The sequence below is a fragment of the Candoia aspera genome, chromosome 1 (assembly GCF_035149785.1).
Source record: "Candoia aspera isolate rCanAsp1 chromosome 1, rCanAsp1.hap2, whole genome shotgun sequence".
NCBI classification, from domain to species: domain Eukaryota; kingdom Metazoa; phylum Chordata; class Lepidosauria; order Squamata; family Boidae; genus Candoia; species Candoia aspera.
This window is the reverse complement of record NC_086153.1, coordinates 341181650-341208411: the sequence shown is the minus strand read 5'-3', so window position 1 is coordinate 341208411 and position 26762 is coordinate 341181650.

Below are 26762 nucleotides of genomic sequence, written 5' to 3'. Positions count from 1 at the left end.
TCCCTGCGATGTGGAAGAACTGACCTGGATATACAAGAGGCCCCGACTGTCCTTGCTTTCAGGAAACCCCTTACGACCTGCCTCTTCCCCCAGGCATTCGGGCCCATTGAGTGGGATCCCCCCCCCTTTCTGAGGTTTGTTTTGCTCTGTCCTTGGTGGCCATTTTATAGTTTAGCTTTTAGCTCTTGTATTAATATATTGGTTGTTTATTGTTCAGATGTTGTTGTTGTCATCTTCATCATCATCATTATTGTACCTTTATGTTGTACTGCCCAAAGTCACACAGTCTTAAGTTAGATGGCCTTATAAATCTCAAAATACATAAATAATTGAATAAAGACTTCTTGAGACTGCCTGGAACTCCACTTAATTGATACAGGGCCCAGCAGCACAATCCTGAAAGCCTGACTCTGTCTTCCCTTCCTTCCCTCTATTACCCTAGGGAGGGTTCAGTTGTTCTTGATGGTCGCAAATGATAATGGAGCCCAACAGTCATACTGTTTAGGGATCTGTAACCATGAACCGTCCTGACAGGGCCATTCCCCTTAGCAATAGAAATGTCGATACAGGCACTGGAGATTCGGAGGGGCATATACATCCTTTGTCCAAGTTGTCACCCAGTAATTCCTTCCATGTGTGTTACTCTTGAGTCAACATGAGATAATGTCTCTCAACTGGAATTTGGGCTCCTGGCTTTGAGGGAAAGGAAAAGTCACATGCCTGGGATAGGCTTCAAGGCAGGAGGGAATAAACAGTTTCTTTAACTCTGTGGACAGCAGATGGATTCATAGGGGTCAACAGTGCTTGAGGAGATCAAAACATTTCGAACATGTGAAGGCTGAGCCTGGGCCAAGTTCTGCCAGTCCAAAAAGGACTGATCCCTCCTCAAAATCCATTTTAGTGAGGTTCTTGGCACAACTCTCAAGTCCTCCTATCCAAACAAAATTGTTACCACAGTTTGGAATCCAAGCTCTATATGGCATGCAGTGTAGATTAAGAGCTTATTGAAAATAGTATTTCCTATTTTAAATAGTTTTATTGTTAAGTTTAATTTCTGCACTAGTAGAAGACATTTGCAGTTTTCAATTCCTTTTTTTTTTAATTTGCAAGCTTTCCTTTTGTAAAATAAAATCCACCCCCACACTCCCCAGGCACTGAAGGGAGAGACAAACACCCCATCCATGGTCCAAGTTTCTAGTGCTTTGTGTCCATTGAATCTGGGTCAGTCTGGCTATTGGTGGTTCAGAAACAAAGAACCCGTGACACATGGTTCCATCCGAAGGCCAGCGAGGGTCAGGAAGCTCTCTCTCTCTTGCCCAGGGAAGGAGAGGGGCTCACAAGGGGGCCCAGTGGTGGAACATCTCCTTCGCATCCATTGCCCTTCAAAGAGAGGCTGTGGCCTTCCTGTCAGGGCGGAGGAGAAGAGGAATCCAGCTCAGGACTGAGGAACGTATGGTGTGATCCTGCCCTGCTTGTTTAAACAAACTCTTGTCTTCAGGGCTGGATGGATTACATCCCAGAGCATGGGGGGAGTTAGCAGAACTGACCTCAGAGCTGCTGACTGTAATTTTTGAAATCTGCTGGAGAGATTTGATGAGAACTGGGGAGGTGTGGAAGACTGGAGAGGAGCAATCATAGTCCCACCATCCCAGAAGGAAAAGAGGGCCCAGAAACTACAGACCAGCTATTTTAACACCTGCATGATAAAAGAAGAACAACCAGGTGTCAAGCACAGCTGTCTGCGAGCCCTTGGGAAAGATAGTTACAAGTATATAGAATCAGGCTGGTTGTGTCAAAACCTAATCATATCTGACTAACCTTATCTCTTATGACAGTCTGTTAGACCATGGGAACGCTCTGGATGTGGTTCCTCTTGATCGCAATAAGGTTTTGACAAAGGCTCACAGGATATCCTTGGGGACATGATGGACAAACATGACTACCCAGTTCTGAGGTTTGATACTGTATGCCTGCAACTAGCTGAACAATCAGATCCAACGGTGCTCAGGAATGGTTCCACATGGAACTGGTGGAAAGTAGTGAGTGAGGTCCCCAAGGCTTATCCCTTCACTTAGTGCGCTTCAACATCTTTTTACTCAAATTCTCTGCAGAGCTTGCTCTTTCTGGCTTATTGTTCGCAGCCAAAGAAAAATGGCTCTGAGGGACATTTATCGCCTCTGGGCCAAAAGCTTGATATCCTTGCATTAGAGGGTGGAATGGAAATGATGGGCTACAAGGTTTGGGAGGCAAAGTTCTGGATGACACTTGGTGGCAGCAAAAAACATAGAATCGTAGGATTAGACGAGAGAATCAGAGAAGTGTAATGTTGGAAGGGACCGCTCGTACCTCCTAGTCCCTCCAATGTGCAGGAAAGCCAATTCAATCACCCCAGGCAGAGAGCTGTCCCACTCCTCTTCTAAACTGCCAGAGACGGAGAACCCACCACCTCCACAGGGAGACTGTTCTACCATTAGATGGATCCTACTACCAGGAAGCTTTTCCTCAAAAACTGGACCCTGGTTTCTATGGCCATGGAAATGAGTTCCTGACCAGACCGCTGATAGTGTCCTTTTCCTTCAAATTATTGCCTAACAGATAGAAAATGGGTCTCTTTCCAGCTTTGTGGTGTCAAGATATTTACAACCATAAAAGGACACCTTATCAAAAATAAGGTCTGATACTGATCATATTACATAAATATGATGTTCACTACATTTCTCTGTCAAACACAACTATCTTGGGGTTTGATATATTATTTTTCAAGTACATACTCACAATGAGTATGAATATCAAATCTGTCATGAGTACTGATGGCGAGCAGGAGGGGGCCTCTATCCAGGGGGGAAAACGCAGGCGTAGTACTGAGGAATTGAGCAGCCATTCGAAGAGACACAGATCAGACCCGCCTTAGCCTTTGGGGTTTATCTGTCTGGGTTTTTCCCACGCTTCTTCAGTTTGTTAGGATTTTCTGTCTTATGTAGCAGTAAATAAACACTAGAGACCTGCTCCTCGTCTAAGCGTGGTTCCTGTCAGTTAGGACAAAACCTATGGAACATTTGTTGCAAATCATTTGAGTTCTTAGACAATATACCATCATCAATATGTAGAAGTACAGTAATGAACAAAACAAAATGTATTCCATTTGTTCGCAGCCCTCCTTCCTTCCTCCCACCCCTCTACCCATCCTTCCTTCTTCATAATAGTTGGAAAGGATAACAGATAATAACAGGGACAGGAAAATATCCATTAATAACCAAGGCCTTATTTATTAATAAAGTATGTTTCTCTATTAAATTAATAGAGACTAAAACAATGTGGGTCCTTTAAACTCTAGAATATACAAAAACTATTATTATTAGATTTTTATTCCACTTTTATTTTCTCTCTCTCTCTCTCTCTGTATCATCATCTCAAAGCAGCTACATAATGCCCTTGCCTTCTCTTTTCCTCACAACAACTCTGTGAGATGGGTTGAGCTGAGAAAGGGGGACTGGCCCAAAATCACCCAGCAGGTTTTCCTGCCTACGGCAGGACTAGAACTCATTGTCTCCTGGTTTCTGGGCCGGAATCTTCACCACTACACCAAACTGGATTTCTAATAGTCAACTAAGTGAAAAAATTAGTAGGGAACTCAGCAAAGCCTCAGGAATCGATGGAGACAAATGTATTTCACAACACTGACAGTGAAGCCAACTCAACACATGTTTAAAGACTCCTTAGATTAAAAGGAATAAAGTGTGAAACTTCCACATATCAACCATTATTTCCAAGTTGGGCATTAGGCCTCACTGGGAACAACTGGTATTCATGAAAAATAAAAAGGATGAGTGATTGTTGCTGATTAATAGGTACGTTATGATCAGTCACGTTACTTGTTATCCAATTATTTGATGGACAAGACCCTCCTTCTTTTCATCATTTCTTAAAAATCAGATCAAATAGTAAATGTGCCCCAAATCCAAAATTAATGTGGCCTATCTCTGCGTAAGTCAGAGATTCTTGTGCCTCACTATATTTTCTCTGCAATTCAGATCAGGCCTCAATAGGATAATGTAGCATTTGGGGAAAAAGATACAAGCCATGAGACCAGCTCCAGAAGCCAAGATGGAGAAGATCTCCACGGCCACCATGGATTTCCCTTTGGTGCTCAGGTAGGTGGGGAGGAAGGTGATCCAAACGCTGCAAAAGACCAGCATGCTAAAAGTAATGAACTTGGCTTCGTTAAAGCTGTCAGGCAATTTCCGAGCCAGAAAGGCCACCGTGAAACTGACCAGGGCCAGGAAACCCAGGTAGGCGAGGACAGTGTAAAACATGGAAGCTGAGCCTTCCTTACATTCCAAGACAGTCTCTCCCACCAAGGAGTGGAAGTCCAAGTGGGGAAATGGGGGAGAGGTTACCAGCCAGGTGGCACAAAGAACTGCTTGGACTAAGGGACAGATGAAGACAATGGAGTTGGTCAGTGGTTTTCCTAAGAGTTTCCTTGTCCTGTTCCCTGGCTTGGTGGCCATGAAGGCCAGAACCACCATGACAGTTTTTGCCAACACAGAGGAAACCGCAAGGGAAAAGAGAATGGCAAAGGCAGTTTGTCGGAAGAGACAGGTGAGCTTCCTGGGTCGACCGATGAAGAGGAAGGAGCAGAGGAAGCAGAGGATGAGGGAGACCAGGAGGATGTAGGTGAGGTTTCTGTTGTTGGCTTTGACAATAGGTGTATCGTAATGTTTAAGGAAAACCACCAGGACTGCAGATGTGATCACAGAGAGAGAAAGAGCCAGAGAAGCTAAAGCATATCCCAGGGTCTCTTGATAGGAAAGGAAGTGGACCTTCTTGGCAATGCAGTGGTCGTTGTCTTTATTGGGGTATTGGTCTTCTGGGCAGGGGTCACAGCGAGCTGCATCTGAAATCAAGAGTCTTTGTCTAAGTATTTCAGATGTATCAGCCATAAGCAAGTCCCCCCCACACCACTGTCTCAGGGTGACATGACTGTTCCCTTTCTGTAGTAGCCAACTCAAAGATGGTGATGGAATGACCTACTATACGAATTTTGCTGACCCACAAAGGTTAAAACATTCTTGGTTGAAGATGAGTCTAGAGATGGTTTGGTTACATGCAGGGAACTAAGGAATTCCAATTGTGAAGTCTTCTATGTGAAGCCAATTTAGTGGCCTGCTAGAACCACTGAAATGGAGCAGAGCTTATAACACAGCTGATAAGCTGGCACACAAAAAGAAAATTATCTTAAAATAGCTTCAGTGAGCACACCAGAGAAACACAGGTTATTGGTCTTACACATCCAGCCCTCCCAAGCATAAGGAATCACACGCTTAGACCGATTAGGTTAAGAGAAGTAAAAAGAATTCTTACTGACTTTATTCCTTGTTGTTCTGTTACATCCATCTTGGTGGAAAAGATGAAGTTCCTTTGTTGTTCTTTTCTTTCTAAATACTGAGTTTGCCCTAAACATTCAGCCCTAAATCTGCCAAGAGCTGTGTGGAAGAAAGGGGCAGAATCCATCATCAAGGCCTGAGTGCATGGCCCTGATGAATGGAGAGCAGAACAGCATGCTTGCTTCTCCCTGGGTGGAAGAAGGAGAGAGAGAGGAAGAGGAAGTGGAGTGGCAATAAACAGCTTCCTCAGAGATGCATTGTGGGACAACTTAATCTACATGCTTATTCACATGCAAATGAGGCATGCTGGATTTGCCAGGACTTCCAACACTATGGAGAAAAACCTTCCTAGGAACACTGCTATGAGAGATTTGTCTACATTATCTGTTGGCATATGCTGAATAGGATTAAAAAAAGAGAGTTAGAATGACAGGAGGTGGGAGAGGGAAGGGGCTCTTTACCTGCTCAAAAGTGATTCATGGGGAAACTGGATTCAGGAGAGAGGGAGGAAAGAATGATCCAGAGGCACAATAACAGCAAGAGCTCTCTGGCTCCATTTCTCTGCTTTTTGTTTTCGCAGTGGTATGTGATGGTAAGAGTGGAAAGGCTGGTAGGGAACCCATCAATTATGCCATGAAACTACTTTGTATTAAATTGCTGAGGAGTGAGAAAGCTGACCTTTGCGGGCAAGACCAGGTCTTGAAAGTTTCTGATGAAAACTAGGAATACCTTCAAGCATGTCAATCCTATCAAAAATGACCAAAGATATCTTAATATTTTGATCAGCTGAATAGTTTCCTTCACCCAGCAAGATCTGCCTTTGAAGGAATTCCCCAGGTTTGCCCTACCTGTCTGATCAGACATGGTCCCTCCTGGACAAGGGTCACATTGGTAGCAGCAGACCTGCTCGCCCTCTGGAATGCTTCTCCTCTCCCCTGCATGGCACCTCTTCATGCCACACCTGGCAAAAGGCACCTTCTACAAGAGAAAAGAGAAATGATTGAGATGGCCTACGCAATGAGCACGTATCATTGATTCATTGCCACATTCCCATTTCCATCTTCAGAATGTCTTCAAAGAACTGGTTCACCATGGTCTACGAGGAACCAGGAACAGCTCCTGGGAGAACTCAAGCCAATGGCATTCCCGACCCACCAATGGATGCTGGAGATTGGACCTGAAACCTCTGTGTGTTTAACAAGGCCTCTGAAACTGTCCTACAGCCTTGCTAAAAGAAAGAATCATAAGGGTCCAATAAAGGTCCATGGAGTTCACTGTTTCCTGCTTCAGTTGCACCCTGGGTTTCCAGCATGAGGCTTTCCCAATCCCAACCCTTCTTGGACATGCATATTGCAGGCCTCAGGTGTGTTGTATGCAAGCCAGGTCTTTCACCTCATGGTTGTCATCTCTTGTGATTCAGTACAGCTTTTGTCTGGTTACAAGAACCTTCTGTATCCTCAGGAGAGAATGGATCTTTCCCTGGATTCAGAACGTATCCTCCAGCCTACCTTTGTGGCCCAGATGATTGAATCTGGGTTAAGGGTGAAATCCTGGCCTGGGGGAGCCCCAGGATCTATTTGGCCAACTTTCACAGGGACAAAAGATTGATTGGGGAGGAAAACCCAGTTGAGAAGATCGTAATGAGCTGAGCCCAGTGCATCTTCTGAGAAGGAGACTTCATTTCCAGCACTGTTGTTGAAATGGACGTTCTTCAAATAAGGAAGAATCTGACAGAAAGAAAAGACACCCTTAGAAACTGGGGTACCTGCAAATGGGACATCGTGGCTCTATCACTCCCTCATGGCCTCCGTCTTTGGAGAGAAGTTGTGTGTCTGTAGTTGGTGGATAACTTTGTGGTCGGGAATGTGCAAGAGCAGGTTGCTGATCGGTCTCAGGCACCTGTGTTGCCTGGCTCCCTCCTGTCTCCAACCTCCTCCCCAGCTTCAGCCTTGAACCAGCAGGGGAGGAGACGTGAGGATACTAGCAGGGATAGGGGTGCTCTGTGGCCCTGCAGCAGCTACAGTGACTTCATTGGGGAGCTGATGCAATGCACTGAAGAGGCAAGAAGGAGAAAGCCAAAAGAGATAAAAGGAAGAATCTTGGAAGAGACCAAAAGGCTTCTTCAAAGAGAAGACAGGTGGATAGAACTCCTCGGAATAATGCCGAATACTTTCTCCTTTGCAAGTTAATATGGAGGAGACCAAAAGAAGATCTGGAGAAATTCCAAGAGCAGAAACTTCTTGAGGCAGCAAATAAGTGAAGCAGCATCAGAAAGCGCAAATGGGAAATAGCACGGCGTAAAGGAACAATAGCAGCATTAAAAGACAAAAATGGAAAGGAAAAGATGGGAAAGAAAGACGTCGAGCAGATCTGGAAAGAATTCTAGATGGACCTGTTTGCATCTCGTCTGGACATCCCAATCCTGCCATTGGCCACCACAACTAAGCATATACTGCCCATCCTAATAAGTGAAGTTTGTCATGCCATCCATCGGATGACACTGGGGAAAGCTCCAGGAAAAGATGGTATAACAATGGAAATACTGAGGGCTGGAGGTCATGAACTATGGAAAGCACTTGCAGAGTGCTTTGCCAGGCATGTAGAGATGCAAAAAATTCCTGACTGCTGGAAGGAGTCTACTACAGTTCTGCTGTACAAGAAGGGAGATCTCAAAAATTATAGGCCGATATCAAAAATTATAAGCTTATTTGCCTATTATCGATTGTCTACAAGCTATCCATGAAAGTGATTACAAACCATCTTATGAGAACCTGAGACGAGCAACAGCTGTGAGAGCGGGCTGGCTTCAGAAGCAAGTACAGTACTACCGATCATATATTCACTCTTACTCAGGTCATCAAATGGTCAAGAGAATATAAATTTCCACGTGCGATCACATTTGTGGATTATGAAAAAGCATTTGACAGTGTCGAAGTCAATGCAGTAATGCAAGTGATCAGTGAACAAGGAATCAACTCCGACTACACTGCACTGCTCAAAGAAGCAAATACCAACTGCTTCACAAATATTACTGTCTTCAAAACCGAAATACAAATACCAGTGGAGGAAGATGTAAAGCAAGGTGGTATGAGCTCACCTAAACTTTTCAATGCTTGCTTGGAAAATACCATGCGCAAATGAGCTGGGAAGACAGAATTGTTATAAACAGAGGGAAGATAAACCATCTCAGATTTGTGGACAACATTGTACCGATCACAAAGGATTGATTGATTGATTGATATTTCAAAATCTATCACCGCCCATCTCTCCCAGAAAGGGGACTCTTGAAAGCTGCAAAAAATGCTTTGAAAACTTGATGCCAAAAGCAGAAACGTGGGTCTAAAGATGAATCACACTAAAACAAACTATATGCAGACAGGGAACTTTCCAAAATTCCAAATGAGGCTTCAGAATCGAACTTATCGAAGAGGATGACCACTGTGTCTACCTGGGATGGCTAATCAAAATGAATAACGATCCAAGAGAAGAACTGGTTAGAATAAAGAAAGCTGATTGGGCTAGATACAGCTCCATTAGAGAAGTCTTACAGAATGAGAAGATTGATGGAAAACTGTGTGCTAATCTTTTTAATTTGACTGTCCTATTGGTGGTGCTATATGGAAGGGAAGCATGGTTGTGAAGAAAGGCAGAAGAGGAAGAGCTTTCAAGAGCAGGAAGGGCTATGGAAGATCCATGCTGAAAGTTCTCTCTGAGACCACATCGCGAACCGCCAGATTAGAACACAAAGTGGAATAAATGATGTCGTTGAATACCGAAAACGAAAGCTACGCTGGGCACGGCATGTTGCACGCGTGTTGGATGGCTGTTGTACAACAGCAGTTGCCAAAGGGTATTGAAGAGAAGGAAAGAGACCTATCAGCCAAAGAGATGGGAAGATCCAGTAGTCAAGGACTTTGGCCAAACCTGGAGAAGAAAAGCCAGGAATCAAGACAAATGGAAAGTGAGTTGTGACCAGCAGGACTCTGTACAGCTATAGTCTGGTCAATAAAGGTGATCAAGGTGATATAGTTTTATATGGTATAGTAAGAGTCAGGATGGTCTAGTGGTTAAGGCAACGGGTTAGAAACCAGGATACTGTGAGTTCTAGTCCTGCCTTAGGCATGAAGCTGGCTGGGTGACCCTGGGCCAGTCCCTCTCTCTCAGCCCAAGAGCCAATCAGGCGTAGTAGGAGAGTTCTAGTCCCACCTGAGGCATGAAGCTGGCTGGGTGACCCTGGGCCAGTCCCTCTCTCTCAGCCCAAGAGCCAATCAGGCGTAGTAGGAGAGTTCTAGTCCCGCCTGAGGCATGAAGCTGGCTGGGTGACCCTGGGCCAGTCCCTCTCTCTCAGCCCAAGAGCCAATCAGGCGTAGTAGGAGAGTTCTAGTCCCGCCTGAGGCATGAAGCTGGCTGAGTGACCCTGGGCCAGTCCCTCTCTCTCAGCCCAACTCACCTCACAGGGTTCTTGTTGTGGGGAAAATAGGAGGAGGGCGGAGTATTTGGTATGTTCACCACCTTGAATTATTTATAAAAGTAATCATGGCAGGATAGAAAATAAACAAACAGACAAACTAACAAATAAATAAGAACCCATGACAGGCAGCAACACCTAATCACAAGAATCCATCCTGGAGCATGTAAAATTGATACTGCAAGAAGATTCTATTGGGGACATTTGGAATATGGCTTATTCGATTCATCCTTTACAAGAAAGATGCTGAAATACAAACATTTTAATGCCATACTGCAAATGTCACTGTTTGGTTCTACTCCTGAAATCCTTAGCTATATAATTTTTTTAGTGTTTCAAATGGTCCATGGTCTTGTAAATGAAATATTCGATTATGGGAATGAGTCAATGAATTCCACAACTACAGTAAGATTCCCCAGGACTTCCCTGACTCTTTTGAGACAATAGTCAAAGAGTGCAGAATGAAGCACCAGGTCTGACCCAGTGGAGGGAAGTGCCTGTCCCAACCTTGAGAGTGATCCAAGATGTAGCCTTTGATGTGGATCAGCCTAATGAATTTTGGACTGGCAGGCCAGTAGGGGCATCTTTCATTGGAGCCCTGCTGTGCGTGTTGAGGTTGGCAGAGGCTGCTTTCACACAACAACTTGAACCGTACAACAAGTGGCCAATTACCCGAACAGCCTGAATTCACAAAAAATGCTAAGCCATTGAAAAATAACAAGGTTAAAGCGAGCCAAGCTTAGTGTTTTGTTTATACGCTGGATTCAGATCACATGTTAAGGCCAACTTGTGCACATGTGACCACTGGGAGTTGCACTGACCTGTGGAAGCATCTTGCACAAGCACAGCCAGATTGCCATCTTGCTCGGCTGATGCTCCTGCCTGGGATGGTCAGGAATGGAAACTCAGGCAGCTGCGGAAGAAGCTGTGGCCCTTCAGGACCTGAGAGGGAGGCCTGTCCCACCTGGCACTGTGGACAACTGGTTGGGTTGTCTCTTTTGCTCCCCATGTCCCTTTTTCATCAAAACATTGTATTTCAGGCATTTTTATTCCATATTTTAATAATTTGTCTTTTAATATGTTTTCATTGATCATATGTGATCAAATTGTTGTTGACTCTTCATGACTCTGTTTTGAGTTGTAGTGTACAGGTATTTAATAAGTAATTTAGTACATATATGTGGGAACCTTCCTCGCTTAAGTATCTCTTGAATGGAAAAGAGAAGGACGTTCTGTATCCCCAGGAGAGAATAAATCTTCCCCTGTATTCAGAACATGTCCTTCCAGCCCACCTTTGTGGCCCAGATGACTGCATCTGAGTTAATGGAGAAATCCTGGCCTGGGGGAGCTCCAGGATCTATCTGGCCAACTTCCACTGGGACAAAAGACTGATTGGGGAGGAAAACCCAATTCAGAAGATCATAACGAGCTAATCCCAGTCCATTTTCTGAGAAGAAGACTTCATTTCCAGCACTGTTGTTGAACTGGACATTCTTCAAATAGGCCAGAATCTGAAAGAAAAGACACCCTTAGGAATTGGGCTAACTGCAAGTGAGACACTGTGGCTCTATCACTCTCTGGTGGCCCTTATCTTAGGAGATAAGGTGAATGTCTGTACTTGATAAATAGCTTTGTGATCAGGAGCAGCACCAAATCATAGGAATCCATCCTGGAGCATGTGAAATTAATCTCAGCACTGCAAGAAGATTCTATTATTGGATATTTGGATTATGGCTTATTTGATTCCAGTTTTACCAGAAAGATACCAACATACAAAAATCTTAATGCCACACTGCAAACATCACTCTTTGGTTCTACTTCTGAAATCCTTAGCTAGTGCCTGAGCAAGTCTTGATAGGGATCAAGGGAGGTCCAAGCTTGAGCCTTTGATGTGGAACACCCTGACGAATTTCGGTCTAGGAGGCCCGTAGGACCACCTTTGCATGAAATTCCAGCTGTGCATGCTCACCTTCTCAGAGGCTGCTTTCACACAACTGGGACAGTACAAAAAATGGCCAATTAACAGAACAGCCTGAGTTCACACAGTATGCTAGGCCATTGAAAAATAAGCAAGGATAAAGTGAGCCAAGCCTAGTGGAGGGCCTGTCCAGCATGTGTATTATTGGCCACTGGTTTGGTCATCTCTTTTCCTCCCCATGTCCCTTTTTCATCAAAACATCACATTTCATTCATTTTATTCCATACTTTAATAATTATTCCTTTTAACTTGCTTGCTTGCTTATTTATTTATTTATTTATTTATTTTCTCTCCCGCCTTTATTACTTTTATAAATAACTCAAGGCAGGGAACATACCAAATACTCCTTCCTCCTCCTCTTTCCCCACAACAGCAACCCTGTGAGGTGAGATGAGTTGGGCTGAGAGAGAGGGACTGGCCCAAGGTCACCCAGCCGGCTTTTGTGCCTAAGGCGGGACTAGAACTCACAGTCTCCTGGTTTCTAGCCTGGTGCCTTAACCACTAGACCAAACTGGGAACCTTCCCTGCTAAAGATCTTTGGAATGGACAAGAGAAAGACATTACCTGCCACGACTGGACATGGGAGATCTTCTCTCCAAGCCTCCTCAAGGCTGGTCGGGCTCCTGATCCATGCATTGCCTGTAGTGCGTGTGCCACAGAGTAAACGGCATTGTAGATGTTGTAACTTCCACCCGTCATGCTCTTTTCAAAAACGGAAGCTGACAGATTCTGGACATTCTCCTTCCCTGTACATTCTCCCCCTCCCTCTTCAGGGATTTCACCTGATTTCAGAAATTGGCAGTCAAAGACCCTTTCCCACCATGGAGGGAGAAAAACATCTCCTTCAGGGTTCAAGGGGTCTAAAGACAGGATGAAATGCCTGAATTCTGATCTATCACCAGAGTGGTCCCTGAAATGCAAAGCACCATGGAAGGGCTTCAAGATTTGCAATGTTGGTTGAAATGCTATCACACTAACATCCCAATGGGAAGTCAAGATCCAGATTTTCCCTATTGACGTCTTAGTCAATAGTTCATAACCAAGTAGCCTTAAGTGTAAAATTTTAATAATACTGGAGGCTCCAAACAGAATAATAACTTCAGCTTTAAACCAAGTTTTGGGAATCTGAAGCAATTTCGACAGTTTATCAGCTTTTGTCAATAGGTTCTCAGATTCTATCACTTTAACAACTGTGAAGAAGTTATCAGATTCCAACATTTCACTGAAGGCCAGGCAGATCTCCTTCGCCTTGAGCATTGGCACCAGGGAGGAGATGAAACCTGCTCCTCTGTCGTCTTCGGGGGCCAGAAGCCCAACCCAGTTCCACTGGAAGTGCAGGAGCAGCTGGACTAAACCCACATGCTGAGGAAGTTCATTGGGATTAATCCGGAAGAAGGAAGGAAAAGCAGTTCTGCCTCCCTGAGTGACCTCAAAGCCAACACCAAGCTGGAGAAAGCAAGATGCTTTGTTACAAACCATTTTTTGTAGACAAGGTCAAGTTTTCTGATGGCTTTAAGTATATCCATCATATGATTTGTGGCCCTACCAGGTGGGCTGAAATAGAGGTAGCCTCACTCTGAGTGACGAGGTTAATCCTCCCCCCCAAAGAAGACCCCCCAGTGGCATTTTATACCTGGCTGTCACAGGTGAGAAGCAAGGGAGCAAAACTGTACCCCAAAACCAAGTATAAACTGGATTAAAAGGGGATTACAAAGAATCAGTTAAGAAGGAATTTCTCTGGGAGTATTTCTGAAATATCTCACTATCTGTCCTTTGGGGTTATAATATTCTGAAACACGAAATACGAATATGAATTCAATTGTAGAATGGGGTCTCCAAGTCACATTCTCCTGATGTTGGAGTTGGACTCCGACTGGGCAAGTCCTCATGAGGAAACAGCCTTCTGACCTTATCTGGGCTGAGTTTGACTCTGTTACACCCAAGGAAGTGGGCAAGATCCTTATGTCTCTCAGTCTAGCCACTGGTTTTTTAGACCCTGGCCCCTCCTGCGTTATTAAAGCTGCCTGGAAGGTGACCACAGGGCGGGTTCATCTGGTGGTTTCAGCCTCTTTGAGAGAGGGGGTGATCCCATCAGACTTGGAGGAAGTGGTGGTCTGCCCCCTCCTCAAGAGGTCATTGATAGACCCTTCCCAGTTGTAGAATTATCAGCCACCTTCCAATCTCCCCTTTCTGGGATGGTTGTGGAAAAGGTGGTTGGATGATAGCGACAGAAGACCTTGGAGGACACAAATTATTTGGACCCATTTCGGTCTGGCTTCAGACCAGGGTACAGTAGAGAGACAGCATTGGTCCTGCTTACTGATAACCTCTGGCAGAGCCAGGATGAGGGTGGTGTGTCCACTCTAGTGCTCCTTGATCTCTCAGTGGCTTTTGATACTGTCAACCACAGGACCCTTCTGGACCTCTTTCAGGGGTCCGGAGTGGGAGGGACTGTCCTCCCGTGGTTCACCTCCTTCCTCAGTGGTCGGTTCCAGTCTGGGTTAATGGTGGGGAGGGATCATATCTCAGGCCCCTCATGTGTGGGGTTCCTCAGGGCTCGACGCTCTCCCCTCTCCTGTTCAACATCTACATGAAACCACTGGGGGACGTCATCCGCCAGTCTGAGGTGCGGTATCATCAGTATGCTAATGATACCCAGCCCTACATCACCATCCACAGCAGCACGGGTGGAGCTGCCAATGTCTTGACCCAGTCTCTGGAGCCTGTTCAGGTCTGGATGGGGCAAAACAGACTTTGGCTCAATCCTAATAAGACTGAGTTGCTGTGCTCATTAGGATATGATAACCCTAGAACCACCCTGAAACAACGAATCTGGAATATAGATCTACAAATAAATTTAAGTAAGATGCTACACCCCAATATCTGCCAATTGCTTCCAGAAGGGTTCGTTCCAGGTTCTTATCTATCATCTATCATAATTTTGATGTTTTGTAAAGCTTCTACTTTAGCCAGGCTGGACGCAATGCCCTCAGCAGTCCTTTTCGGACATTTCAAGGGTACTCCCATGCACCTTTGACTATGTCCATGTGGAGACAGTTCAAGAGAAACCCTAAGCCGTATGCCATTCTATTGTTCCCTATATAAGGACAGTAGACAGAGCCTTATTTATCCATTACTGAAGAAATCTCCAGGTAGGGAGAGTGACTTCTACCTAATGCTACTTCTTTCAGACAAGGACCCGAAAATCTCCTCCCAGGTTGCCCAGTTTTGTGCTACCATCTGCACAATACGCTACACCATCACTTAGATTTGAAATGTTTAATAGAGTATTTTATTTTCAACAAATTTTGTATCATAGTATATTGATTGCTTTTGTTTTTACATACATATATGTATTAATGTAAGATTGTTATTATGTATAATTTTATTGTGTCTGGCCTTAGGGCTGTAATAAACATGATTGATTGGGTGGCTGTGGCTGTTGGACCCCCTCGGTCAGGGCTGTTGCCATCTCTGGTCTTCGATGGGGCTGCCCTTTCACAGTCAAGACTGGCGCACAACTTGGGGGTCCTTCTCCACTCACAGCTTCTGTTCGGAGAGTAGGTGACAGCTGTGGCCAGGAGGTAAAGCATGTGTGGCAGTTTGGCCCTTTTCTCGTTTGGGAGACCTCATGCCCTGCTCACTTCATGCTGGGTTTATTGCAATGCAATACTTGGGGCTACCTTGACGTCCATCCAGAAGCTGCATCTGGTTCAAAATGAAGCGGCCTTCTCTTCTGCCTGCTCTATTCCGGCCTCACCCTCCGGACCAGCAATCCCCCAGAGATGAGGAGGGCACCCTCTCTGCTGGGGGTCCAGAAAGCCTTGAAAACCCAGCTTTGGTCCCAGGCCTGGGGCTGGGATGTTTGTCATTGTTTAATGGCCCCTGTTTTGTTTTGTTTTGTTTTGTTGGTTTGGTTAGCAAAGTATTTAAATCAGGGCTGCCTTTTGATCTCATGTTCCTTGCTGTTCCTATATTTTCTCTACTTTTGGACTCCACCCAGAGTTCACTAGAGTTGGGCAGGCAATAACTGTACATCAATAATAATAAATAAATAATGTGCCCCCAAAGAACTTGGACTGGTCTTTGGTTTCTATGTTCAATTCTGTTCTGTGTCTCCCCCAAACCAATATTCAATTGAAACCGCTTACCTGTGGGACCTTGAGGATGGTGAAGATGGGGGCCATCTGCCTTGAAGACTTGGAGTCACTGCCACCGATGACGGACAGCAGGGTGTCCCGCCTGTCACATTTATAACCTGGAACCATTCGGCCTCGTGTGGAGAGCAGAGAGAGGCTGTTCAAGGAGATCCTCCTCTCAATCTGGCAATTGTCGTAGATGCTGAAGCCGAGTGTGACGTTGGGGAGGAGAACCAGGTCCTTGTTGACCTCTCTGACTGCAAATACCAAGGCCAGGAACTGCTGGTAGTTCTTGGGTATGACTCTACAATGAGAAAGACATCAGGGAACATTACAGGAGAGGTGATGTGTGCTGATGGAGTTTGTTTTACCTTTTTCTGATGTTCTCCTGGACTTTTGATTTTGTTCTGAGGCTTTGGCCAAAAACATCTGATTAAGAATGTTATCTGGATGACACTCCTTTGAAACAGTGGTAGGGACTGAGAAGTACTACGTTTGAGAATCCAAACAGTCTCAAAATGTGAGTAATCTGTGGTCTAAGATATGTTTGTGTGTGCCTTTGAGTCAGTGTTGACTCCCAGTGACTGCCTGGAAAGCTCCTGCAGTTTCCTTGGCAAGATTTTGGAAGTGGTTTGCCATTGCCTTCTTCCTGGGGCTGAGAGAGGGTGACTGGCCCAAGGTCACCCAGATGGCTTTGTACCTAAGGCGGGATTAGAACTCAGGGTCTCCCGGTTTCTAGCTCCATGCCTTTAACCACTACCCCAAACTGACTCTCAGGTAGCTGGCTATAAAGTAGCTTCAGCAATACTCAACAAGCCCCTGGTTCAGAAACATGGGAATGGGAATCCAAGGTGATTTCTCAGAGGAGGATCACAGCTGAGCAGTCAAGCACATTCTTTGCCCACAGAAGGCCAAGCTTTTGACCTCACAGCTCCTGCACTTGTCAATAGTAACACCACTTTGGGAAGCTGCCTCTGCCATTCAGTGCAAGCAAATGGAGCTGGGGAACAAGCCATGATGAAGGTATGTGATATCAGAAGATGGTGAGAAACCATTGTTTGGTATATTGTTTTCTGCTACAGATTAAGGTTACTGTGGCAACTAATCATTTTGGCCAGGGGAGGAGGTTGAATTTAATTGTCCTCTTTTCAGGTGTTAATAGTTGAATTGCCTGAAAGGAGGGCAGTTTGCTTGTTAGTTTTCAGTTCCTTCTCTTTAGGCTTGTAGAGAGTAAGCAGCTCTCAGAGAGCCTGTGAGAATGCAGAAGCCTGTAAATATATTTTTGTGCTTTCTGTAAATAAATTTATTTTTATAGAAATGCCTGGTGTGTGACTTTTCTGATCTCTCCTGGGCCAAATGCTTTCTTGCACTCTGCCAACAACCATTACAGGTGCATTGAAGCCGGTCTCTCCCCAGGAGCTGGTATTTACAGCCTGCTTCCTGGGTGCTGCCCTTTTTGAACAGCCCATGATATCCATCTGCTCCACAAATCGATCCACCCCCTTGAAAAACCATCCACGCTACAGGCTGGGGCAAGTCCCACCACTTAACTGGGTCTGGTTTTTCAAGAAGGGCTTCCTTGTGTTGGTTTTGAACCTTCTTGCCTTTAGCCTGGAGGAATTTTTGAGAAAGCAGAGAAACCTTCCTCTTACTCCTCATTCCCCCTCTTTCTTACCCCTGTACCGTCCCCCCCTTCTTCCCTCTGCTCTGGTGGCTGCCTTCTTTCCCAATCACCGCACTGGATCCCCAGTCTATTTGCTTGTCCACTCAAGCAGCTTCTTCAGCTCGGATAACCATCGCTCTTCCCAATATTCCAGCGGGGGCCACAGCATCCGTTTACTGAAGGCTGTTATAGGAGCACTACGGATCCCCAAACTGAGTTGCCTTTTCTTCCTGCACCTCCACCCTGTAAACAGATTGGCTTTTTCTTTGAGTTTTCCCCCATCACTTTCTGTCCAAATTAATGTGAAATCAACTTCTTCACTAGGTCACCCAAGTTTATCGGCTATTCTGCCTCCTCTCTTTTGAAGCTGTCTATCACCTTCTTGCTGAAGTCCTGAGAAAGTGGAACATTCTGAACTATTTTGTGAGCTTGGCTCTTTATCGAGAAAGGCACCAAGGCTCCTGAACTGTGCCGGGACATTGCAAACATCACCAGAACAAGAATCTCTGAAAGAAGGCCCTGAATCCAAAGCCAAGCAGGCAATCCTCTACCCCTTCACCCTCCAGCTCAAACTTACGAATATTTCATGTCCGACAGGAATGGGTCTTTCTGAAAGTCTAGCAACACAAAGGAACCCAAGATTCTCAGGGGCAAATTGCCCCCAATAATGAGATCGCCAGGCCTGTAGTGGTCCTCCAGAGTCTGCAAAGGGTTCCTCAGTACACACATAGTTTGTGTCATCTTATGAGTTGTTGAGGGCAGGAGCCAGATGAGGAGCAGCAAGTGAGGCAGCCCAATCATTTTTCATTCTCCTTGCCTTCATGCCTAGGTAAAAATCAAGGCTTGTTCAGATCCTCCATAAAAAGAGGCAGGCTGTGCCTCTTACATGTGCTCGAGGCCAATTTATATCAAGGATGCTTTGACTTAGGTGTGTTTGAGCTGAGACCAAAGAGAAAATTGAGTCTGGTCCCTCGAAGGAAATCACCTCCTTGCAAGACAAGCTACGGTGACCTGTCCAGCCCCCCTTGGGAGAGTTGAGAGCAGATTTATTTTAAGCAGGTTTTCGCTTGGATGTCTTTTGTGGGTAAAAGTCCAGAGGGGATACATGAAGAATTACTGTTCTTATGATAAATCCAGGGAGGAGCAATTTTTTACGCACTTAGCAATAGATTTTGTTCACATGCCAGGAGGTTAAAAAACATGTTTGTGTCTCTGGTTGCTGACCCAGGGGGCAGATGGACTGGAGAGCCAGGGAGCAGCCAACTGTTTCTCCGATGGGAAACTGAGCACCCGCAGCCAGGATGGCATCCGGCCTCTGCCATAGTCTGCTGAGGTGGAGGGAGGACGAAGGGGCACGAGGGCAGCATGGTAAAGAGCTGGGCCCTTGGAAGTGGGAGCAATAATGCCATCTCTGGATGGAACAAGTGGCTTATTTATACTCCCCTGGCAGGAGATGACCTTGGAAGCTATTTTCTCCTATAGACCAACAACAACAACAACAACAGTAATGATAATGTATTAAACTTGTATTCCATCTGACTCTCAATCACAACCATCAAACAAAGAAATTACAATCAAATCAATAAAGCATAAAAATCAATATAAAAATAGAGAGGCAGGGTGCTCACTCAGGTGCAAGGCTAATTTGAACCCTGCTGGAGGGTTCCTGTGAGCCCCTGTCCTAACAGCCAGGAAACACGCTGAGACAAGGAACTTGTCTCTAGTGTTTTATTGCAGATACATAACAGGAATCCTAACAAACTGAAGAAGCGTGGGAAAAACCCAGCCATATAAACCCCAAAGGTTAAGGTGGGCCCGATCTGTGTCTCTTTGAATGGCTGCCTAATTCCTCAGTGCTACGCATGCGCTTAACAGTCTGGATGGGAGCCCCCTGCTCGCCATCCTGACTCATGACATCCCCATTAGGTGGGTCTGACCAGAAAATCAACTCCGTGAGAAGACCAGAACTACGCTTTCTTGGGAGTGGCTATAAGAACGGGATCTTTCCAATCGGATTGTGCTGCATCTCCCCTCCTTCTTCTGCCCCAGTGAATCGGCCTGATCCGCTCCTGAATATTAACTTTCTTCCCAGGACTTAAGGAACATTTCAGCCCCCTTTGCCTAGCAACGGTTCTTGCATGCTTCTGTCAAGGTCACCCCCCATGTTATCTTCTGTTGTCTAACAACTGGGTGGAGCCAGAGAAGTTAGTCTGCGATACGTCCTCAGAACTGCCAGCTGGGGAGGAAAGAAAACTCTCAACCATGGTGTCCTGGACTGGCTGCAGAGAGTGAGAGTGGAGTGCATGAGGCCACGTGGTTCTCCTCCTTTCTCTGAAGCTGGTTTCAGTCAGACAGGAGATGTTGGGCCAGAACCCCGTGATTTTCAGGGTGCCTCAGGCTGGGTGTTCTCTTCCCTCCTGTGCAAAGGAGGCTGCCTGGAGTTCATCAGCTGGCTTGAGGTCAGGTATCATTGCTACACTGACGATACTCCATTGTAAATCTCAACGCCCAGCCAACCAAGCAATTTTTATTTATTTCTCAAATTTGTACCACCACCCATCTCCCCCCAAGCTATGCTGTCAAGGTCGTATTCCGGTGCCTGAGGGCTGGGTGGGGCAGAAGAAGCTCAACCTCGGTCCTAGGCTGTGGGTGCTTGGTCCTCCCTGTGGAGCATTTTCCATCATTGCTCCCAAATGGGGTTCCACAGCCACACTTGGGACTGGTGCAAAGTCTGGGGGGTCTTCCTGGACTCTCAGTTGCTGCTTGAAAAGCAGATGGCAGCTGTGACCAGAAAGGCCTTTGCACAGGTTCAGCTTGTGAAACAGGTGTGCCTGTCCTGGATCAAGAGGCTCTCCTCACGGTGCCTCCTGCCTTGGTCATCTCCCGCTGGATTCCTGCAACGGGCTCTCCGTGGGACTGCCTTTGAAGGGCAGTGCTGTAAGATGGGCAGCCATACAAATCTTGTAATGGAGCCCCAGTGTCAAAGCAATATGATTTGTCTGGCACAACCTGTTTTAACAAACCTGGACAGGTTTCTGGTAATCACCTTCTTCGTTTCTTGGTGCTTGCAAACCCAGCATGTGCTTATATTTTGTAGGATTGCTCCAGGTATTATTTATTTATTGGTCACATTTATATCCCCCCCCCCATCTCACACAAGGCAGCTCTATAGATAGACCACGTTTATTTTGGCTTTCATGCAGCCTTACAATTTAAAAACATTTTCAACCAGTGATAAAATGAGAGAAGGGTTGTCCATCGAGCACTAGCTAGAGCCGCTATCAAGGCCTACTGGGCCCAGTATTTACGTGGCTCCACACCTCTGCTCCGGGCCAAGCAAGTGAAGGGGAGGGAGTCTGGTCTTGGGGTCTGGGGGCTGTGAGGGTGTTGATGGGAAAGAACAGGGCTCAGCACAACTCCAGAAAAACTGGGTGGCTTTGGGATTTAGGGCCCTTGGGATCCAGTTATTTCATATCTTTGGTTCTGGATTGGGTCACACTACGTCAAATGGAACAGGTACGCAATTGGGCTGATTTAGTAAGAAAGGCTGGAAAAGGAGGGTCTGGATGTCCAATCTGGGATCCTGGGGAAAGAAAATCTGGCTGGCCTGGGTGGCAGGGATAGCCATTCTCCTTCCTGATGGGCAGTCATCACAGCCTGTAATGGGCATAACTAGCAACATCTTCAGTTGAGTGGTAAGCACCCCAGATCAGTTGCTCAAGGTAGAAGAACTGCAAATGGTGAAGAGAAAATGTTAAGGCAACTATACAAAGCACAATAATGGAAGGCTGATCTTTTCAGGATCGAAAGGAGGGAGATTTGAGGCTAAACTGAAGAATTGAAGAATTTGTGTTTTTGAATAAAGTTTAAAGGCTTCTGGCAGACCTTTCTCAGTAGGTCACATGGTTAGAGTTGGATAGAATCAGCAAAAACAGGAAAGCCTCAGCGTCCCTTTTAGCTAGTCTGTGCGTGTTTTGTTTGGACATGCTTGGGGTGGAAAGGTCTGTATTATTCTGTATAATTGTGACTAAATCACTTAACGTTGCTATGGTATAAATGACAGGCACACCTTCAGATGGGTGCTGTGCTGGAAACTCTGTGTATGTTTAGTAGACAGAGAGTAGCCCTACTGTGAAATCCCAGAAGAGCAACACATCTCCATAACTCTGGAGTCTGTGATATTTTGGCAAGAGGAAAACTTATCTGTGAAGTTTCAGTTCTGTCTCTCTCTCTGTGAATTGGGCAACTGTGATTGGAGAGCCGTGCAGCTTTAGAGTTGGAAGAGAACTTGGGGGTCACCTAGCCCAGTCCCCTTAATATGGGATATCCAGTACATGGGGCAAGCTCTCTTAGATCTCCCAGGATTTCATTCTCACCGTTAGATGATTTCCTAAGTTTGGGATCCAAAGCTTCTCTCAGAAGGACCTTTTTTCCCCTGCACCACTCTTCAGTCCCCTCCCTCTGGGATTTGAGCCGGGAGGGGCTACCTTTCCTTGAGTGACAATTCCCATACCCTGTCATCACACTACCAGACCAAATCCGGCACTTGCAGTGGCCTAATAGGTGATGATGATGCCCAATTGGTCATTTTATTGATTTATTAAACAGATTTATAAGGCCGCCCAATTCACACACGGTGACTCCGGGCAGCTTACAAAGTTAAAAACCATAAAAACACAAAAGTTACCCCCCAGTGGCATCAAACACATTCATCAGCCACTTGATTGGCTCCGAAGCAGCCTGGGGTCCCCAGGCCCATTGACAGAACCAGGTTTTCAGGGCCTTCCGGAGAATGAGCAAGGAGGGGGCCAATCTTATATCTGGGGGATGATGTTCCATGGGGAGGGAGCTACCATGGAGAAGGCCCTTCTCCTTGGCCCCATTAGATGTACCTCCCTAACTGAAGTGACCCACAAGATACCATGCCTCCCCGCTTTGGTGGGCCGGATGGGTGTAACTGGGGAAAGTTGGTCCTGCAAATATCAAGGCTCCATGCCATGTGGGGCTTTATAGGTGATAACCAGCACCTTGAATTGGACCAGGACAACCCCCAGGTTATGCACAGGGTCTGTCTGTGGCAGTGCAAACCCATCCAAGACCAAAGATGGTAATTCTCTGGAAACCAAAGAGCCCTGAACCCACAGCCATTCCATCTTGCTAGGGTCAACTTCAACCTGTTGCTCCCCATCCAGATCGCAACAGCCTCCAGGCACCGGGAGAGGGCGGTCATGGCATCGCTTAACTCACCATGGCCAGAGATGTACAACTGAGTATCATCAGCATACTGATGATATCTCATGCCATGGTGATGGATGATCTCACCCAGCACCTTCATGTGGATGTTAAACAGGAGCAGAAAGAGCCCTGCCCCCTGTGGCACCCCACAAAGCAGAGGCTGACGGCAGGACCTCTCGCCTCGATCATCACTGACTGGAAATGGCCCCAGAGGAAGGAGGATAACCAGGACAACACAGTGCACCCTACCTCCCCCAACCCCCGAAGCTGCTCAAGAATGATTCCATGGTTGATAGTATACAGTATAAGCCACCCAGAGGTCAAGTAGAGCCAGGATGGTTGCACACCCTTCATCCCGCTCCTGCCAGAGATCGTCGAAAAGTGTGACCAATGCCATTTCTGTCCCATATCCAGGCCTGAGTCCTGACTGAAAGGGTGTCATGCTCCCCGATCAAATGTTCCCAGAGCATCTTATCATACTTGCAATCATTTGGTGCAACACGTGTCAACCTGTGAGTTGGAGGAGCATGGTTGGAGTGTGAATCATCTTGTTTGGGCTATCTTTCCGCACCAAGGTCATCCATGGAGAACCATTACAGCCATCTGCTGGCACAAGAAGGAGGGGGGGCATACCTAAGGGGGCAGTGGGGGGAATCTGACTTTACTGATAATTTTAATTGTAGAAACGTGCAGGAATTTTCATTCGCAACTTTTTCTCTGTACTGAATGCTTTCTAAGCAAAACTTATGAGTCGTAATTAAATGGGAAGCCAAGAGTTTCAGTCATCACAAAGGGGTCCAGATAATCTGTTTCATCCAGGATATTCTGGAGCTGCAGCATGACCACTTTCTCAACAACCTTCCCCAAAAAGGGGAGGTTGGAGACAGGATGAAAACTGTCCATCAGGGTGGGATCCAGCAATGGCTTCTTAAGAGAAGGTGAGCCACAGCCTCTTTAAAAGGCTGGGGCACTACCCCCTCCTCCAGAGATGCATGAGTCACCACCAGCACCCATGCACACGTCACCTCCCGGGAGGCTTTTACTAGCCAGGAGGGACCCAGATCCAACATGCAGGTGGCCGAGCTCGCAGTCCCTAGGATCCTGTCCACTTCCTCAGGAGCAACAGGTTCCAAGTGTTCCCAGATAATTGGGCAAAAACCTACCCCAGGCATCTCCACCAGACCATTATCCATGCTGGCATCCAACTGGGAATGAATCTGAGTGATTTTATCTATCAGAAAATCAGCAAATTCCTCAGCACAGCCCTGCAGGTACACCCCAGAATCCTCCTTACCCAGAAGGAGACAGGTCACCTTAAAAAGAGTCACCAGCTGATCATTAGTATTAGTATAATAAGTATTGCCTCTTCGCTGCACAAATTGCCATGAGGTAGGCTTTAATAGCAGCTCTTATTCGCGTCCATTCTGATTCATCCTTCATCTTCTGCCAGTGGCACTCTAGACTTCTCTTGATCCATTTCATTCCTTTCCGTTCCTCCATATACCACGGAGCCAGACAAGGTACAAAGGTTGGGAGAGGTTGCATGGGCTCAATCTTGTGCAGAGCCTCACTCACCCCGCTATTCCTGGTGGTGACCATGGCCTTAGCAGGACTACGCAGCATTTCTTCAGTTATAATCCCCAGCTCCCTCTGGAACCCAACAGGGCCCATCAGTCATCAGGGGTGGACTGATCTAATAAGTCCTGCCTCCCTGTGGAGGGGTGTGGCCTAGAGAAGCTCATAGGCACCATGACAAGGGGACCGATGATAGGTCCACCAATTCCAGATCACATAAGCAACACTCTGAGAAGAACACCAAATCAGGAGTGTGACCACTATTCCTAGTTGGGCCCTGGATGACTCAGAACAGGCCCATGGAAGTCATGGTTACCCTGAACTCCCAGGCTATCTGTGATCCCACTCCCTGGGAAGGCAGGTTGAAGTCTCCCAGAGCCACCACCAACCCTGCGGTGAGGTCAAGGAGCTCAGGCAGGGAGGCTGCTACACAGCAGGGAGGCTGGTTCAGCAGCAGCAGTCCCAACTGATCCCTAGAGCCCAACCTAAGTAAAAGGGTCTCACAACTGGGCACTTGTGGTATGGTGCCCCTGGTAGCTACCAGAGATTCTCTTATGAGAACAGCGACACCTTCTCCCCTGCCCTACAGTCTAGGCTGGTGTCACACACAAAAATCAGCTGGGCACATTTCAGAGAGACAACCACCCCCCAGCCCCAGCCATGTCTCAGTGACACATCCCAGATCAGCCCTCTCCATGATGATAAGGTCAGCAACAAGGGGAGCCTTGTTACAGACTGATCTGGCATTCGGGAGCAGTAGTCTAAAACCCGGGCAATTGTAGATCTGCTAACAGGCCATTGGGTTGAGCTCACGGGGGTGGAACGCAAGATCGGGATGAGGCATCGAGGTTGCATTCCCTGAAAACGACCCCCCCGTCTCCCACCATATTTCCCCATAGCACCAACATTTGCTCTCCTCTCCTATCCACCCCACAAGTCTCTCCATCCCCCATCCTCTTGATCTAAAGAGAACCCCCTCCAAACAGCATACACACAGCATACACACAACCAAGGGGCAAAGTAAAAACCCAGCAGGTGCTATAGCACTGGCTCTCAGCACCTGTAGGTCATCACCCACGCCCATTCATATAGACAACCAACACAAGCACCTCCCTGCCTGGTTGCCGTCACCCACCCGCAGGGACCCACACCACCAACACAGCCTGGCTCTCACCCAGAGGAGAGGATCAACCACACACAGTACAATCCCCATCCACATCACCCTCCTGCTTTTCTTTTGTAAAATAAAAGTCTCTGCCCCCTCCCTAGTCACTGAAGGGAGAGACAAACACCCTATCTATGGTCCAAGTTTCTAGTGTTTTGTGTCCATTGAGGCTGGGTCAGTCTGGCTATTGGTGGTTCAGAAACAAAAGAACCCGTGACACATGGTTCCATCCGAAGGCCAGCGAGGGTCAGGGAAGCTCTCCGTCTCTTGCCCAGGGAAGGAGAGGGGCTCACAAGGGGGGACAGCTCCTTTGCATCCATCGCCTCCCCAAAGAGGGGCCATGCCCTTCCTGTCAGGGCGGAGGAGAAGAGGGAATCTGGCTTAGGACTGAGGACCGTATGGTGTGATCCTGCCCTGCTTGGTTAAATTCTTGTCTTCAGGGCTGGATGGATTACATCCCAGAACAAAGGAGGAGTTGGCAAAACTGACCTCAGAGCTGCTGACTGTAACTTTTGAAATCTGCTGGAGACATTTGGTGAGAACTGGGGAGGTGTGGAAGACTGGAGAGGAGCAAACAGAGTCCCACCATTCCAGAAGGAGAAGGGGGGGCCACTAACTACTGACCAGGCACTTTAACATCTGCATGATAAAAAATGACAACCAGGTGTCAATTTACATTTCTGTGAGCCCTGAAACTAGATGAACAATCAGATCTAAATGTGCTCAGAATTGATTCCACATGGACCTGGTGGAAAATAGTGAGTGGGCCCCCAAGACTCATTCCTTAGCTTAGTGCTGTTCAACATCTTTATACTCAGATTTTCTGCAGGGCTTGCTCATTCTGGGGTATTGTTCATAGCCAAAGAAAAATGACTCTGAGGGACACTTGCCACCTATGGACCAAAAGCTTGATGATTAGAGGATGGAATTGAAATGAGGGTTGCAAAGACTTGGGAAGCAAAATTCTAGATGACACTTGGTGGCATCAAAGAGGTAAAAAAACACATAGAATCATAGAATTAGAGAATCAGAGAACTGTAATTTTGGAAGGGACAGCTAGGATTATCTAGTTCCTCCAATATGCAGGAAAACCAATTCAATCACCCCAGGCAGAGAGCTGTCCCACTCTTCTTCTAAACTTCCAGAAATGGGGAG